We start from the raw sequence: 18,954 nt of genomic DNA, 5'->3' as shown, positions 1-18,954 counted from the left end.
TTCAAGATCTGAATGACAAGGAACCAGTCATATGAAGCTCTAGGAGAAAGCATTGCCTGCAGGGGAAATGGTTAATGTAAAAACCCTGAGGTGGGAACAAGCTTGACATGTTCCAAGAATAGAAATAAGGCCAGTGTAGCTTTCAGGAAGAGACAAATTGGAGGGTTATTTGAGATTAAGTAAATCCAAGAGGCATTAAGGGGTCAGGTGTGGTGTGGAGGCTTGTGGATCATTGGAAGGACTGTAGTAGGAAACTGTTTTTATTTTTTTAATATTTTATTATTTGAAAGAGAGAGACAGCATGAGGGGGGGGGGGAAGGTCAGAGGAGAAGCAGACTCCCTGCTGAACAGAGTCCAATGTAGGGCTCAATCCTGGGTTTTCAGGATCATGACCTGAGCCTAAGGCAGACGCTTAATTGACTGAGCCACCAAGGCACCCTTGTAGTCCATTTTTTTAAAAGATTTTATTTATTTATTTGTTCACGAGAGACACAGAGAGAGAGAGAGGCAGAGACACAGGCAGAGAGAGAAGCAGGCTCCATGCAGGGAGCCCGACGTGGGACTCAATCCCGGGTCTCCAGGATCACGCCCTGGGCTGAAGGTGGCACTAAACCACTAAGCCACCGGGCTATCCTGCCCGTAGCCCATTTTTAAAAGTAATTACTCTAGTGAATATGTACAAGAGATTGCAGAAAGGCAATGTGAAAAACAACGATCTGGGTAAGCCAAGACAATGTTGGCTTGGGCCAAAATGGTAGTCCTAGAGATGGAGAGGTGTACATTGAATACAACTTCAGAAGGGGAACCAGGGAGGAGTAAGAGAGATGATTCAAAGGTGACTTATAACTTGGGGCCTTGAGCATCTGGACAGATGATGATGTCATTTAGAAATGGACAATTGGCAGAGGAGCAGATAATGGCGATGAGCATCAGGGTTTCCCCTTTGGACAGGCATTTATTAAACACCCAAATTATTATGTCAAATAGGCTGATTATCAGAGAAAGAAAGGGGGAAAAGGGGTGTGACTTCCAAAGATTCTAGCTTGAGCAATGAAATATTAAATGTTAAGTTGAGATGCCTACTAAACAACGTATTAAAGATATTCATGAAACATCCTCACTTATTTAAGATTGTTTCCCCTTAGACAAATCAATACCAAACCAAACCAAAAACCCGACTGTATTTATGAGGGAGTAGAGTCATGCCACCATGACCTCCCATTGGTTGAGGGATGATCACAGTTCCTAGTACATGGTTGCCAGAAAGGGACATGTTCTTGCCCAGATGGATACACTAAGCTAGAGGAAAGAACAGAGAGCATAGCTCATTCATAAGGCAAAGGTGTTCTGGAGCAAGTCACTTCCAAACCTCCATTTTTCATTTTTCTAAAAACCACCTCTTGACTGCCTCTAATCCCTGGGAGCTTTTCCCTCAAATTCCCCTCTTTGCTTTGTAAAGCCAGTGGAGACAGTAGATATGTTCACATTTCCAGCGATTCCACTGTTTAAGATACCCTTTGGGAACCATAATTAAAGCTGTTAACACTTAACAAGTGTTAGCTTTAACTACATTGGAAGAAAATTTGTTGTAGATTACATGTGTAGACTTTGGGGAAAAATGTTACTCTCTATTCCAACACGCTTAATATAGAACTACGTTCAACACACAAATCAGTGGAAATATTTACTTATTAAAATAACATAAACCAAACTAATTTTACATTTAAGAAATCCTTTGTTCGATTTTGGAAGCTACTTAACTCTGCAGCCACATTCCTGATGTATTTATTTGCTAATGCTGTGCATTCCCATACATTACCCAAAAACATTCTATTATCTGCATTTCAGATTCAGTTTCAGAGCCCCTTTTATGACCTGAGCAAGGTATTTTTATACTTCCTCATTTAATCAGCCTCTTCGGCTCTGTGAAATAGTATCATTATCCAGTTTTGTGCGTGAGGAAACAGGCTGAGAGTGGTACATGACTAGCTCAGTATCATGTAGCTGGTGGGTGGAGGAGCGGACACCCATTCCCTTCTTTTAAATCATGATCAAGTTAGTTTGGTTCAAAAGTTAATTTTGCCACCTTGTCCTACCATAGTATCTACTTTTTCAGCCTGTTTATGCAATTGACTGAATCACATGCTGTGACTTTAGAGAAAGGGTTACTTTTATTCGCTAATAATTTTCATATCCTTAGCATATGATGTGTAAAGCAAGGGTAGCTCTGAAATCTTTGTCTCCATTGTGGCTTCTACCTGAGCTTCCAATTTGTGGAAGTTTCATAACAGCAGGGTCCCTGTTGTTTCACCCATGTGTATTCTCAGTGCCCAGAACAGCGGACGCTCAATAAATATGTACCAAATGGATGATAAGCCTGTATTGTTTACTGGATACCTCATCTTGACTATCCCAGAACCTCTCAAAAGGAACTCATTATTTTCCCCTCGATTCTGCTCTTTCCTCCAAGTCCTGAAAATTCTTCCTTTTCATAATTGTGGAATCTGTCTGTTATTTGCTATCTTCTCTGCCATTCCCCCAATTCAAATTATCGTCACTTACTAATTCTTCTGATTTATATGCAATTTATTTGAATTTTATTACTAATCATATTTCCTGTAAATAATTGCAGTTTTCTCTTTTTTCAGTTTTTATGCCTTTTATGTCCTTTTTTTAAAAGTCTTACTGTTATGGCTGAAACCATCGACATGAGTGGAAGGTGTTTCTGATTTTATAATATCTTTATTTAAAGTATGATATTTGCAGTGGGTTTATTTGTAGTCTGCCTTTATTAGCTTAATTTTCTTTCCATCCTTAGTTTGCTTAGAGTTGAATTTTATAAAATGATATTCACTGTCTCTGTGGAGATAACCATATGATCATATATTTCAGTTAATGCAACGATGATATTGATTGATCTTTATCTTTTTTTAAGATTTATTTATTTATTTATTTATTTATTTATTTATTTATTTTAGAACGAAAGAGCATGCATGAGCAGTGGGAGGGGTAGAGGGAGAAGCAGGCTCCATGCAGGGAGCCCGATGTGGGATTCGATCCTGTGTCTCCAGGATCAGACCCTGGGCCGAAGGTGGCGCTAAACTGCTGAGCCACCTGGGCTGCCTCTTTCTTTTTTAAAAAATATTTTTTGAACTCAGGTACACAGAATTAGATTAATTATAATTCTTGATTCAGGACACTCTTATTTCTAGTTCATGCATGCCCACAGTGTTCATCACTTAATTATTTTAGTTAACTATTTTTAATACTATATTAAATATGTGTAGCACTATCATGCAAAGCAGTCTTTTTATCCCTCATAATAGTTGACATTTACACACATGGCCAGCATCCATCTCATTCCTGCCTACCCTAGCGAAAGCAATTCTGACCTCTTTCATTTTCTTTTAAAAAAGATTTTATTATATTTTTCTTCTTTATTTATGTTTATGAAAAGGATATCATGGTGTCACCTACCTTTTCACATAATATTATATTGCTGAAATTTACCCATGTTACTGCATGTACTTATAATTCATTTGTTTTGACTACTGGCTAGAATTCTGTTGTGTGAATGTAACACAACTTACTTGTTTATTCTCACTTTGAAGAACATTTGGGGTGTTTCCAAGTTTTTGTCATTATTAACGGTACTTTGATGAACATTCTCGTATGTTGATTAATTTGCCAATATTAAAATAACCTGCATAATCTGGTATCAACAACTTAGTTACGCATTTATTTTTCCTGTGATGCTGGATTCATTTGTTAATATTTTTTTAGATTTCTAAAGATTTCTGAAGGGATCTAGGTTAATGTGCAGCATTAGTCCGTATCTTTCTTTCCTTATACTGCCCTTGTGTATAGTATATATTCAGATTGTGATGGCCTCATAGAATACACTGGGAATTGTATATTCCTTTCCTATTTTCAGGAAGCATTTATATAAAACTGGAATTATTTATTTATTGAGTGTTTGGCAGAACTCAATAAAGATATTTGAATCTAGAGATTTTTCTGTGAGAATATTTTTTTTAAATAAATGATTCATTTTCTTTCATTGTAATAGGATGATTTATAGTCACATTTAAATTTTTATCTTAAGTTGTTTTGGTAAATTATAGCTTTTTCAGCATTTATCCAGTGTTATCTGTTTTCAGATTTATTGCCATAAACTTGTTCTCGATCTTCTCTTGGTATCTTTAAGGTCTGCAAGGTTTGTAGCCATGGTTCATTTTTCATTGCTGAGATTAGTTATGTGTGCCTCTTTTTTCTTTATCATTTTTTATAGTTTTTCAATTTTATTCGGTCTTTTCAAAGAACTGTGTTGACCCTCTCAATTGTAATTTCTTTCATAAAGTTTTGTTCTGGTTTTTTTTTCCTTATTTACTACATTTTGCAGTTTCTCTTTCTAACACCTTAAAATTAGCACTTAGTTCATTACACATAAACTTCTAATGTGTGACTTGAGGGTTCTAAGTATTGCTTTAGTTATATATGAGTATTTTTTTAGTTATTTATTTGCTATTGATTTCTAGCAGAATTGAGTTTTGGTCAGCTATACTGGTGTATACCCTGTGTAATTTCAACATTTTGAAATTTGTTAAGACATATCTTATTACTTTATACGTGGTCACATTTTGAAAATATTCTGATGTGTTTCAAAATGTGTAATTTGGTGTTTTGCAAATCTAGGTTCTTTGGGTTAAGCTTATTCATTGTTCAATTCTTCTATGCTTTTACTGATATTTTTGTCTCCTTATTTCAGTTACTAAGAGCCCATATGTGGTTACATTTAAAAAAGCAATAATTAAACAGTGTATTTCCTTGTACTGTGCTAATCATTCATTTAAATATTTTGAGGAAATCTTAATGGTATATACAGTTTTTAAATTGTTATATACATGTATTATTTATGTGTGTATGTTATATATATGTTTATACCATATATATATATATATATGTGGAATTATATAGAAATTTTCTATTTCTGGAAATGCTTTTTGACTTTCAAGTCTGCTTTGTTAGATAATAATATAGAAATAACTGCTTTCAAAAAAAAAAAAAAGAAATAACTGCTTTCTTCTGTTGTCATGGGTATATTTTTTCCCATTTGTTTTCTTTCAGCAATTTAGAATCTTTATGTTTTAGAAGTCTTTTGTAAGTGCACATAAATTTTTATACATACAGTCTAAAAATCTTTTCTTTTTGACTAGAGTAATTAGCCCATGAACATTTTATGTAAATGCTGATAAAATTGATATATAAATGGTTTAAATTGACCATCTACATTTGTGCTTTAATTTTTACCAGTTTTGTCTTTTTTGTTGGATCAATATTTTTCCACCATTTTACTTATTTTCTCCTGCAAGTATGAAAGTTATAAACTTGGCTTTAATTACAGTTACTGTTACTGTAAGGATTTTAAGAAATACATCCTTATCAAAATCTAATATTAACATCTTTACTCTTCCCAAATTGCTTTATGTTTGTTTTTTATCAATTACTGATTTTATTACGGTAAATTCTTAATAGGTTCTTCTGGCCTATTTCTAGTTAATAGTTCTCTCTCTTTTTTTTTAAATCAAGTTTTAAAAAATTTAATTCCAGTATAGTTAACATACAGTGTTATATCAGTTTCAGGTGTACAACACTATTCAGTAGTTCTATACATTACTCAGGGTTCATCATAAGTGTACTCTTTAATTCCCATCACCTGTTTCATCCATCCCCTCCCAAATACCCTCTGGTAGCTAACAGTTTGTATCCTATAGTTAAGAGTCTCTTTCTTGGTTTGCCTCTGTTACTGTTTTTTTTTTTTCTTTGCCTTTTGTTTTATTTCTTAAATTCCACATATGATTGAAATCATGTAGTATTTGTCTCTCTGACTTCACTTAGCTTTCTCTTTAATCTGTTAATCCTGTTTTTAGTTTCGATCATTTTTATTTATAGAATATTATTCAATTTTTTTCCCAAATGTGCCGTGCCATTTAAATTTTTTTCGTTCCCTTTTGAAATTTTATTTATTTTTTAAGACTTTTTTTTTTAAAGATTTTATTTATTCATGAGAGACACAGAGAGAGAGTGAGGCAGGGATACAGACAGAGGTAGAAGCAGGCTCCATGCGGTGAGCCCGATGTGGGACTCGATCACAGGTCTCCAGGATCACATTCTGGGCCGATGGCAGGTGCCAAACTGCTGAGCCACCCAGGTGTCCCCCTTTTGAAATTTTAAAGCTTCATGTTTATTTTCTTACTTTTATTTCTCAGAACATAATAAACATAATTGTTTAATGGTCTATGTCTGATAATTCTAATATTTTAACATTGAGTGAATGTTTATGTTGTTTCTACTGATTCTCACTCTTAATATCTTGTTTCCTTGCACACCCTGGGCATCATTGGCTCTATAATAGGCATTTTGTATCTGAAAAACTCTTTATAGGGAGAATTTGAGGCTTAAGATGATGGTTTCATTCTTCAGAGTGGTTTTGTTTGTTTCTTCTGCTATGTGGTTCAGTTCTTTCTCAATACACTTCAAAGCTTGATGTATTATGAACTACCCAGAATGAAGCAATAAAGCTGGGATGAGAGTTCATGCAAAGGTTATTTTATTGACAGTTTACCCTGTCTTAACGGTATAGCCTTTCATGTGCCCAATTTAATGCCAGGGCTGATCTATCAGAGTCCACCCCCCCCTCAAACTCCCACCCCCCCCCAACTGTGGGTGACTAGGCTTTTATTCTGAATCAGGAACTGCTCAAGGTTTTCAAGTCAGAATTGATTGGCAGACCTCTTCTAAGCAAAACCAGCTTCTATTAGAAGGCTTACCTCTCTGGAATATCTTTCTTTTATATTTTATGCCAGTAATTCCTCATTACTTTGTTAGTGCTTTGATACTTTTAAAGAATATTGTTTTTATGTGTTGCCCAGCCTTTCTCATTTTTGGGCCAAGGTTTGATCTAAATTTCCTAGTTCCCTATTACCTAAAGCCAAAACCTAAAATTACGTCTGCCTAGAACAGTCACTCTTCATCTACGTTCTTTTTCTTACTCCTTAGGACTTGGTGTAGACATTTTTCTAGTAAAGCCTTCCTAGTACTTCAAATATTGTTTAAATGGCTTTCCTTGGGGCACCTGGGTGGCTCAGCAGTTGAGCATCTGCCTTCTGTTCAGGTCCCTGGATCCTGGGATCCAGTCCCACATCAGGCTCCTCTCAGAGAGCCTACTTCTCCCTCTGCTTATGTCTTGTCTCTTCTCTGTCTTTCATGAATAAATAAGTAAAATCATTAAAAATAAAATAAATAAATGGCTTTCATTGCTTTCATGGAATATTTTCTTCCTTTCTTATAGCACATATTCTACATTGTAATTTGTACTTGTGTGTGTGTGTATATATATATATATATATATATGTATGTATATTGACAAGCTCCTTGAAGACAAGAACTATAACTATTTTCTATCATTTAATCATCATCTTTCAGTACAATTCATGGCATTCAATAGACCTTGAATAGATATTGGTTGAATAAATGAATGAACGTTCTATAACCTCAGGGAACAGTTGAAGCAATACAGGTTGAAAATAAGTTCATGCATTTTAAATAAACACGTACAGAAATATTATTTCTGTGTACATTGAAACTATACGAAACAAAACAGTAATGTCTACAGCTATTTATTGAGCACTGATGTATGCAGAATGCTGTACTGTGAATAGGGCACTGAAACTTATCTATAGGCTAGTGAGAAAAAAAGCAGCTATGAAGGTAATTCTTTATATATGGCCATGGGTTTTACTTCACTAGTGAAACATGCTTAACTTTCGCATTGCTTTAAAAATAAAAGTGAAGAAATTACAGATAAGAGGAAATGTGCATGTTTTGTACATAGCATTTATAAGAAAAGTTGAAAGAAGTGGAGTTACAGGCAAGAGGGTAAAGAGAGTATATCTGCAAATAATATAAGTACATAAGGAGAGGGACTTTAAATAGATTTTTGTATCTCAAATTGCCAATATAGTTGTATATAATAGTAACACTCAGTAAGCATTTATAGAAGAGAGGACAGGAAGGAAGGAGAGGAGGAAGCAGGCAAGCAGTGGGTTCCATTTTTCCTAGATGTAGGCTTGTATTACGTATATAGCTATAAAAACTCTACCTGATTTCAACTCTGTTCTCAATAGTCAGTCTTGTAATAGCTAAAGACAGAAGTATGATTTCCTACTCATCTCTGAAGTTCGATCCTGGAGCCTATTGACATATTCAGCTGGTTTCAATTTGATTAGACTATCTTTTAAGACAGGTGCACTCAACTGATCATTATACACCACATGCAATCTTATTTCTAAATCGTTCTTTTATCCTAGTTACTGTATTTCTTTTAATCCTGTCTGAAGTTACTTTAGATTATTTTGATAGTTAAAATTGAGCTTAATATCTACATTACTATAGGCCTCTCCATTTTTAAATCCTAGTGTAGGATTTTAAATTTGCCCCTGTTAAATGTATTTCCTTATTTAATTTCTAGTTTTAGGCTCTTATTTCCAGCTTTTCCAGTTTGCCATGATCTTCTTGAGTTATAATTTTTGTCATTCAGAGTGTTATATTTCTCAACTTTTATTAGTCACAAATTTTATAAGCAAATTTTCTTAATTTATTATTATTTTTTAGTCAATAAAAATGATGAATAGAACAAAGTTGAACATAGACATGGCAACTTGACCTGATACTCTCTTCCACTCCCCCAGGCAGGCATCATGGTTCTTGCTATTTATTACTTTTGGGAAATGGTAATTCAAGAAGCTACAACTCTACCTCTAGCATAAGGATTGTCCTATCAGACTTTATCCAATACACTGCAATTAAGATGCTTCCTGAAACAGCATTACTCTCATTTATCAAGATTAAACCCATCATCAGAACAGGAATTTTAATTTGTATGCCTTATTCTTCTTTTGGCTCTTGTTGATTTCAATGCTTATCCTAATAATCCTTATCTGTTCAGTAATCCATTATAAAAGTTTTCCAGTGGGTGGCATTAAATTTATCAGCATATTGTTTTCAAAGGTATAAAATGCAACTTGGGAAATTGGAACATTTGATACTCTTCACACTTTTAATTTTGTTTTGGTTTTTCCCCTCCATAAGTTTATCAAAGCAAGTTAATAATATTAGGATAGCTTATCTGCCAGATGCTTAGCATCTTAGGATATAATCATACCCAGGGACACATACACGCGAGTGTGCATGTATACACACTTGGAATTGAGGACTAATGTAAAAGAGATAGTTGCTATTTTACATTTTGACTCTACAAGTGTCTGAGATAGTGCTTCATAGGTCTTTGTCAAAATTTTAAAGATCACTATCGAGTCACAAAAGACATAAGCCAAGTAGAGGCTGATAATTTCTGCTTTCCATTTGATAAAACAGCACTACTATTTTCTTTAAAATAATATGTTGAAAGTATTTTGAATAGGAAACGCATCCACATGAAAGAAATTCAAGTTAGGTGAAAATATATTGGGGCAAAAATGAATCTTCCTCTGTACTAGTTAGGATCATGTTTCACTGAGAGTGATAGAAACCTAAGAATAGTAGAAGCTTGAAAGGACTCCAGATGTGGGCAGTTGCGGGCCATATCGTGACTGCATGATTTGCAGAAGCCCACCTTCCTTAGATAATTTGCTGCACTGCTGTCTTTGGCATTCTAACCTATAGGCCAAGATGGATGTTGGAAATTCAGTTTGAATCTTCACATTCCACCTTATGGGAAGGGAGGAGGGAGTAATTAAGAGCATCTGTCTCTCTTCTTTTGAGGGCGCTTCCTAAAAGTTGCACATGTCACTTATCTTTACATGTTAGTGGCCCACATCTAGTTGTATGACTACTCTTGCTTTGGGTGCCAGGTGTTTGTATATCTGTGGAAGAAGGGGGGAAAGATTGCAACAAATGATGGCCTGCTAGCCTCTCCTACCCTCATCTCCCACTCACCTCTTCTCCCTAGAAACTAGTGCTGTGTTTTGTATCATTTCAGAAATGAGACATGTGTGTGCATTTGTATATTCATGTATATATTTTATTGCTTCTTATTTCTTGAATACCAATGTCTTTGGAACCATATTATAGATACTATTCTGCACAGTTCTTTTTATTTAATAATGTATTTTGGAGCTCTTTCCTCATTGCACAGGGGAACTGTAATCTATGCAGCCATTCTCTTATTGATATATGTTTTCAACTGTTTACAGTGAACTTTTTTTACATGTATTGTTTCACATCTGTATGAAGCTGAATGTGTGTTGCTATAAATGTAATTATTATGCATTTTTAATGTTGATAGGTGTTAATAAATTGCTCTTCTTAGAAGTTGTACTAAATTACACTATCACAAGTAATGCATAGGATTATTTCATAATTTATGTTTTATCAGAGACGTTTAGCAACAAAGTATATTATCAACATTTTTAATCCTTGCCTTTGATAGACTAAAAAAGTGGCAATCCTTTGTAGTCTTGATTTGTATTTCTCTTATTTCGAGTAAGATTGATAATCTTTTTATTTGGCATTGGTGGCCTATTGTTTTCTTTTTTTGCCATGCAGAATATTTTATTTTTATGTAGTTGAACTTCCAGTCTTTTTGTTTGTGACTTCCAGAATTTGTGTTATAATTAGAAACTCTCCTGAGATTATAAAAAAACAAACAAACAAACAGAGGACAAATGATGGTTTAGTAAAGAACACTGGTAGTGGGCATTAGAATGATTGATAGGAAAAAAAAAAGATGGTAGGATCAGGAAAACAGGACTATCTATAATCCAAAATTAGCTTACATTCTTAGATGGGTAGTGACCAAATACAATGTACGTAGCATTCATATAACTCTGTATGTGCAGAGTCTAAACAAGTATTAATGTGTCCTTTTGTAGAGACTGCTTTTACTTATTCTATATTAGAGTGTTAAGAATTTTAATTTGAGGGGCACTTAGGTAGCTCAGGTGGTTAAGCATCTGCCTTCAACTCAGGTCATGATCCCAGGGTCCTGGGATCCAGTCCTGAGTTGGGCTCCCTGCTCAGTGAAGAGCCTGCTTCTCCTTCTCTGTCCCTCCCCACCGCTCGTTCTCTTTCTTTCTCTGTCAAATAAATAAAATCCTTTAAAAAAAAAAGAATTTCAATTTGATCACAGTCAATAGAATAACAAAGAAGTAAAAAAATCTGAGAATTACAGATTTTCTCAAGCTGAATGACGTTGTTAGCATTAATTAGTTGTATTTTTATCTTAACGACCTGTGTATGAAGGTAGTTTTATGTTGCTAGTAGGGTAGTGTATACTTCATCATTTTAAGTCTGTTTGTAAAAGATCTTAAGAAATATTTAGCTTTCCTCCTTGAGTAGAACTAAATAATAAGATATTCTGAGTTTTAGCTTTCTGTAATAGAATGCGAAAAATTTATGTTTTCTTACGATAAATGCATTTACCATATGAAGGAGACCTGGAAGCTGCCAGAATAAGATATTAATATATCCACAGTGTTTATTCTCTTTTTTTTTTAAATCTGGCTGTTGCATTGAAAAATCTATTTTTGCTGCTTTTTTCCAGCTTCTGTAACTTAGTTTGCTGCACACTGTGTTTTAAAAAGCCAATTCAGATAAGACGTTTAGTGTTATCATTTAGACGTGCCATTTTCTCCTGCTACAAGAAATTTAAGTGACAGCAATATAGTTTGAACAATTTCTGAAAACACACTTTTTCTTTTAATCTATACACAAACTCAATTAGTGTTCAGGTCAGTAAGTGGGAAGGCATTTATAGAATCAATCATTTTGGGTTAAGGAGTAGACACCCTGCAAGCTTACTAATGGAATGGAAATAATGCCTGGAACCTCTCCAAACAGTAACAGTCTCAATGGAGCAATTAAATATGTATGAAGAATGTTTGCTGAGAAGTTCAAACACATCAACCTAGGGTTTATATTTTTGGTTTAATTTATTCAGCACCTTCCAGTGAGCTGATGCTTGATGGTCTAAAAACATTTCTGGGCCTTGCATATGCTGCACCCTGCACAGAGCATTTACTGACACTTACTCAGAGACAGTGGTTGCTTTTAATCATCTCAAGAAGTAGAGGCAGAGGGGGAAGAATGGGAGTTTGGGATTAGCATTCGGGGACCCAATACTGCCTCATTAATAAATTTGGCACTATTAAGAGTATGTCAGATAATCTTCAGCCCATTTAATGGAAAGTATCAGCATTAGCAAAACTCCCATGTCTCCTCACAGCAGTGGTATTTAGGTCTTCAAATTACAATTCACTTATGTTATTGCTATAATATGTATCTTTAGATCCTTACTTTCTTCCACAAAGAGAAGTCTGTGCGGTAGTGACTAGCTGCACTTTATGCCATTAGTGGAAAATGGAGCTATTATAATATCACTGATTAGATCAACTCTAAAAAAGCATTTTGGTAAAAAGAGACTGTTTTTTTGGGGGGGGGGATGGTGTTGAGGGGCAGGTGATTTCTTCTGTAAGTGTAAAATAAATGAACACTCATTGGATGCCAAATTTAAAAAAAAAAGTTTTTTGGGGAAAAAGGCAAGAGAGAGAAAATATTTTCTTTATGCTCTAATCTCTTCTTAATGACAAAGAATGTAAAGATATGTAATAGAGGTTTTTTTTTCATTTGTTTCTCTGGAGGTCTGTGTTTAAGCATTCGTGGGACACTACTCATAATCTCTCATAGGGCAAACTTGCTCATTTATTATTTTAGCCTGAAGTCCGCAGGAGATGGGATTATCAAACAACTGGAATCTATATAATGTGCAAAATACCCGAAGAGGGTCAAGATTTTGAGAGGGCTCTCAGTGACATGATTGCAGTGGTAGATGTCCCAACACTTTCCCCATTACATCTAATCTCATCCTAGGAAGCAGTGGCATTACGGGGATGAGAGCTGGTCCTCCAGAGTGAATGACAACTCTGATGGATGCACTACAAAGCCCAGGCATTCATCTTTGAAATAGATTTACAACATTATTAAAGGAAAAGGCTGAGGCATCACCATAATTTAACTGGATATAAAATGAAAACAGGCCTTCTAAAATGGAAACCTGAAATCCCAGGGAGGCATTTAAAAGGTGGTTACTGACAGATCTGTCATGGTCAATTTATGAGCTGTGAAAGCTCTGTGCTTTCAAAGCTTCTTTCAGGACACCGGCATTTAAGGCTCATAAGGCCATCGGTTGGATGCTCTTCTTATACTGAGGAAATCCTAAGGGTGGCTGTAAGATGATAGATTTAGCTCCCCCGAGACCTGGCATTTAATCGTCTGTGATAGCAACATGAGGCCAAGTGTAGTTTGACCAGTGTCCCAGATCACCGACGAAATGTTTTACAGCTCGCTCCTTCAGATGTAAGGTAGATTTAAAAATAACTACATATTACTTTATAACATCGTTCACAGAATAATTGGGAATAATGATTAATCTCATTAGTTGACACTGAATTTGCCAGCAATCCTAATGATCTTCTAGGTGGCCAAAGAAAATGGTCTTCAAGTCAAGCACAAATTTCTGAGGTTACAAACAAGTAAGTGACAAAACAAAGTCCCCAGCATCAATAGCTTCTTAAAATGCTGATTGGATTAGATCACTGTACGAAACATTTATTCTCTGACTGGTAATACCCCAACTGGAGATCATCCCCACTTCACCCTCATTGCCCCCTGCTCCTAGTCTTATCACTTACAGAAAAAAACAAACAAACAAAATCTGCAGGCTTCTCAGCATTGTGTTCAAAGCTTTAGAGCATCTGGTCTCCTCCCCATTTCCTGTTTCCATCGCTCAGTGTACCTAAACTCCAGTTGACCCTCAGTCTACTTCTAAATCCACAAGCTCACCATGTGTTCCTCCCTGGTGACTTTAACCATATTTCACCCTTGTCTAGAAGGCCTTCTTCCCTTTCCACCTATTCAATTTCATCTGTATCCAAAGACTCAGCTTAAATGTCATTTTCAATGAAGTCCTCCCCCATTCCTATTATATAGTCAGGATTCCTTCTCTTCATTTTCATATCCCATGGTTTATTCTGACATTAGAGTAGTATTTCCTAGTATTGGAGTTTGGTGTTTACTTGGGCTTGATTTATCCCCGGATGGAATCCCTTTCCAGCTAAATGACCTGGAGCATCTTATTTAATCCTGTGAGCCTCAGGATTTTTTTCCCCACAGGGTTATAGGAAGCACCTAACAGTGTTTGACACAGAGTAGGCAATTAAAATGCATTAAAGAAATGTCTGGCCCATTCCTGTCCATGTGAAAATTTCATTGTTCCTCAGCAGAATAACAATGAAGATTATAAAGTAAGATCTTGTTATTGATAGTAATTACTTAGCAAAAGGAAGAAGGAGGAGGAGGAGATGGAGAAGGAGAAAAGGAAGGAATCCTCTCCAACCCTCTAAAAACATTACCGGGGTTTGAAATACCAATGTCTAAGAACCAATACGTTTTTTGAACTATGGTAAAACTATGGTTTAAAAACTATGTGTCTAACATTACTTTCCTACTTTTTTATAAAATGGCTTGTCTAAACACAAGAAAGGAATAAACAAGTGAGAATTTTTTGTTGTTGCTTTTATTGAGATACAGCTGACATATAACATTGTGTAAATTTGAAGTAGACCATGCATTGGTTTGATACGTTTGTGTATTGCAATATGATCAACTTTTTCAAGTGGGAATCCGTTAATGAATAGGATGAGTGTTGTGGTTAGGGGGAGGATATATTTGACTTGATTTATTTTTTCCAATTATGCAATTAAAATTAAAACATTCTGGTATTGGCCTGAGAATCAAAAGGCAGATCAAAATATCAAGTACATAGTGCTGAAGTTTTTACCGTATTTGGAAAAGATGTTCAGGATAATCAACTTAAGATCTGGGCTCCTGTGATTTGTGCAAAGCTCACTCTGCCCTAAGGTGACATCTCAAGGTAAGAAGTGGCCATTCACTTAACACACTGAAGCCAGAAATGTAAGCATGTCTAGAAGTGAGGAGAAAGCCAGAAAGGGGGGATGAGCCAGATGTTAAATACTATACTGAAGAGGCCTGCAATTTTTTTTTTCCCAATGATTAGTGAGGCAGAGATAGTGACGGTGGGGAGGGATAGATTTACATGAACCACCCCAAATTGAAAGCTATAAAAGTAGAGTTGCTGATTTTCAGATGTTAGTTGTAAGGAGCTGTTGTTCCCACAAGCAAATCTAAGTGGTGCATTCCAGGAGATTAAAGATTGGGAATAAACAAGTGAGAATTTGTTCAGTAGACATGTCAGTGTTCTCTTGGTGCTTTGTATGCTTGCTTCATGCCATTCTCCTGGCACTCTCTGAGGGTGGGGTTGTTATTTACACTGCACACTAAGAAATTTTGGAGATAGAGAGATTAAGTAATTTGTTTAAGGACACCCAGTAGGAAGTAGAAGATCCATAGATATCCAATGTAACTTCAGAACGTGCATGGAAACCACTATGCTATATTGACACCTCCTACACACATGCTTTCAACACACACAAACACACAGATACAATTAAACATCACAAAAGCATGGAGAAAGATCTTTTTTTTTTTTTTTTTTTTTTTTTTTTATGATAGTCACAGAGAGAGAGAGAGAGAGAGAGGCAGAGACATAGGCAGAGGGAGAAGCAGGCTCCATGCACTGGGAGCCCGACGTGGGATTCGATCCCAGGTCTCCAGGATCGCGCCCTGGGCCAAAGGCCCGCGCCAAACCGCTGCGCCACCCAGGGATCCCGAAAGATCTTGTTTATAGAGGAGCTTGGAAAAATATGTTTTGGGGAAAAAATCAGGTTTGACATTAATTTCTTTTCATCTCCCACTCCCCAACCAAAAGCAGGCTAAAAACCTCAATTAAAGCAATAATAACCACTATGAAACCAAAAAAAAAAAAAATTTGAGAAATTTATGGATTAAAATGGCATATGAATAGGGGCACTTGGGTGGCTCAGAAAGTTGTAGTTGAGCAGGCAACTCTTGGTTTCAGCTCAGGCATGATCTCAGGATCCTGCGATCAAGCCCCTGCATTGTCTGTCAGGCTCCACACGCAGTGGGGAGTCTGTTGGAGGTATTTTCTCTACCCCTCCCCTTTCTCCCATGCTCTCTTTCTCTCAAATAAATAAATAAATCTTTAAAATAAAATAAAATAAAATGGCATATGACTGAATAAATATACTCAGAACTAACAGATTTCTAATCATAAAAAGGAAAAGAAGCACAAGTGAAAAGATTGATATATTGAGTACAAAAAATATATATATATATACACATATAGTCTTGATAGAAAATAGTTACAAACAAAAATTTAATGAATAATGCACTAGGAAAATATTTATTATCAATTAATATGAAAAAGAAGGCTAATCTTCTCAGTAAAGAATTAACCAGAAAAACTTTGAAAATAGACAAAGATTATAGAAGAATGCACAGAAATGACTACTAAACTAATAAAATGAACAAGTTCATTACTGATAATAGAAATTCAAATGAAAACTACAAAATACTATTTTCACCTATCAAATTGGCCTAGATTTTAAGCATATCTACTGGTTAAAATGAGAATAGACATTCTCATACACTGCTATGACTAAAATTCAATCAATATTCAAAGAAATAAATTTTACTGTATAAAAGTACCCATAAAATAATCTTATCTTTTCATTCAGTAGTTATTCTGCTTCTAGGAATATATCTTTAAAAAGCAATAGATATTGTGTAAGATCTAGAATGTACTAACATGTTAGAAACAATTACGCATCTAATAATTATATAAGTTAAATAAATTTGTGTTGTGGAATATTAAAGAGATATTTGTGGTAGTATTTTTGAAAGATATCAAAGTTTTTTGGTAACTAATCACCATTTAACAAATTAAGTGAAAAAACAAGATACAAACTTGGACATGGCAGGATCACAATTTCATAACACACAAGCACATGTGCACGCACACACACACACATATGCAAGCATGCCTAGCTATGGAGAAAATACTGGAATGAAATACAACCAAAGAATTAAAAATGCTGGCAGGAAAATCATCAAATTACTATAGGAATAATTTTATTTTCTGTATACCTTTCTGTAATTTTCTATGAGCATTTAAAAAATAATTTTGGGGATGCTTGGGTGGCTCAGTCAGTTAAGCGTCTGCCTTCAGCTCAAGTCATGATCCCAGGGTCCTGGAATCAAGCCCCAGGTTGGGCTCCCTGCTGGTAGGTGGGCAGTCTGCTTCTTCCTCTGCCTGCTACTCCCCCTGCTTAAGTTCTCCCTGTCAAATAAATAAATAAAACCTAAATAAATAAATAAATAAATAAATAAATAAATAAATAAATAGATAGCTAGATACTTTGAAATAGAAAATAAGCTTTGTAAAACAACCCAGTCCTATTTCAGAATAAGGATACATCACTGTATACTGATCATAGCTATGGATTATTGGTCAGTGAAATGAGCTGTTAATCACCTGATTTAGAGAACCAATCTAGGCAAGCCCTTAGATCCTAAGGGCATTTTACATTAAATTATTTATATCAGAAATTTACAACTCCAGTTACATTACTGGAAACACTAGTTAGGGACATCATTTGTGGGCAGCGGTTTTAGAAAAACTGCTTTTTATTTTAAATACACACCCATTCACACACACTGTGTGTACACATATATATGCACACACACACATATATACTTAAAAGATGCATATAAATTTATATATACCTAAACTTACATATGAATTTTATATATACATATATAACAAATGCCATATATATTTTGAAAGGAATAGAACATTTTTTCTGAATGTTTTATTGCATTTCTGCCTTTTTAAAAATCGCAACCGTATCTAGCCCATAGTTCTTAAAGCTCTGTTGGTCAGATATATGAAATCTCATTATTATACTTAAACTAGTTAGTATTGAATGTGGACCTAAAATGTCATGTTTTAACCTTTTAAGTATGAAAAAGGGAAGAAATATGCAATCACATATTTCAATAAAGCTAAATTTCATTTTCAGCCTCAACTCATTATTTATGATTTGATCAGAATCACAGATGAAATTACTCTTATAAATAATACATGGGTATTTCATCTGGATTTTGATGTAGATTTATACAATGTGGAATTTTACTGCCTTATATTACTATGCATTCTTGGATTTTATGCCAGAAGTTATGGCTAGTAATAATATAACGCATTAGAATTTAGTATGATGTCACGAACCCCCAAAAGAATTTACAGATACAATTAAAAGTATAAAATAACGTGGGCTTTTATTTTACTTGATTTCTGCTTCTGAAATAGCATTATTTGTGATAATAAAAGAAATGTTTCTATTTAAAAAAAATCAATGCCTTCAAAGCATTTTCATTATCTTAAAAAATTCACACTTGTTTCTACGTGCTATTGATTGTACCAGTCCCAGTATATGATGATAATTTGTTTGGTTTTCAGTCTTTCTCTAAAGGGTTTATAGCTTGGACATTATTTAGATAAATAGCCCATTCTACCGTTAGTCTCTTCCTTTCTCTAGGCCTATAAATTGGTCCCTGCTGCCCCCAGCAAATGACCTCTATCCAAAACCTCTCCTCACATAAAGGCAAAAGGATCTGTGAATATCTATTATACACCAGATGCATATGCATATGCTACTTCACTGAATCCTCAAATAGCCCATATAGTAGGCCACACATCACTTGGGCAAAGAAAAAGAGAGGCAAGTAGAGGATATTGCATGCCAATGAGAATTTTCGTCTTTCCCAAACCAGCTACTCCAAGTCAGATACCACATGACCCACAGGTCTCTGATTTTACTGGATGAGATAAAATACATCATGCAGGAAAAACTTTTCTTTTTTCCCCGGAACTGAGAGAGAATAGGAAATAAGGAGGAA

At 35.0% G+C, this 18,954-nt stretch overlaps 1 protein-coding gene across 5 annotated transcripts in view; it reads left to right on the top strand.

Annotated features, from left to right (window-relative positions):
• TMEM117 (transmembrane protein 117) overlaps positions 1-18,954 on the top strand; it is a 496,200-nt gene that overhangs the window by 358,824 nt on the left and 118,422 nt on the right. The gene's annotated exons all lie outside the window — the stretch shown is intronic.

Source organism: Canis aureus, chromosome 25 (genome assembly GCF_053574225.1).
Source record: "Canis aureus isolate CA01 chromosome 25, VMU_Caureus_v.1.0, whole genome shotgun sequence".
NCBI classification, from domain to species: Eukaryota; Metazoa; Chordata; class Mammalia; order Carnivora; family Canidae; genus Canis; species Canis aureus.
This window is presented reverse-complemented; position numbering and strand designations above follow the sequence as displayed.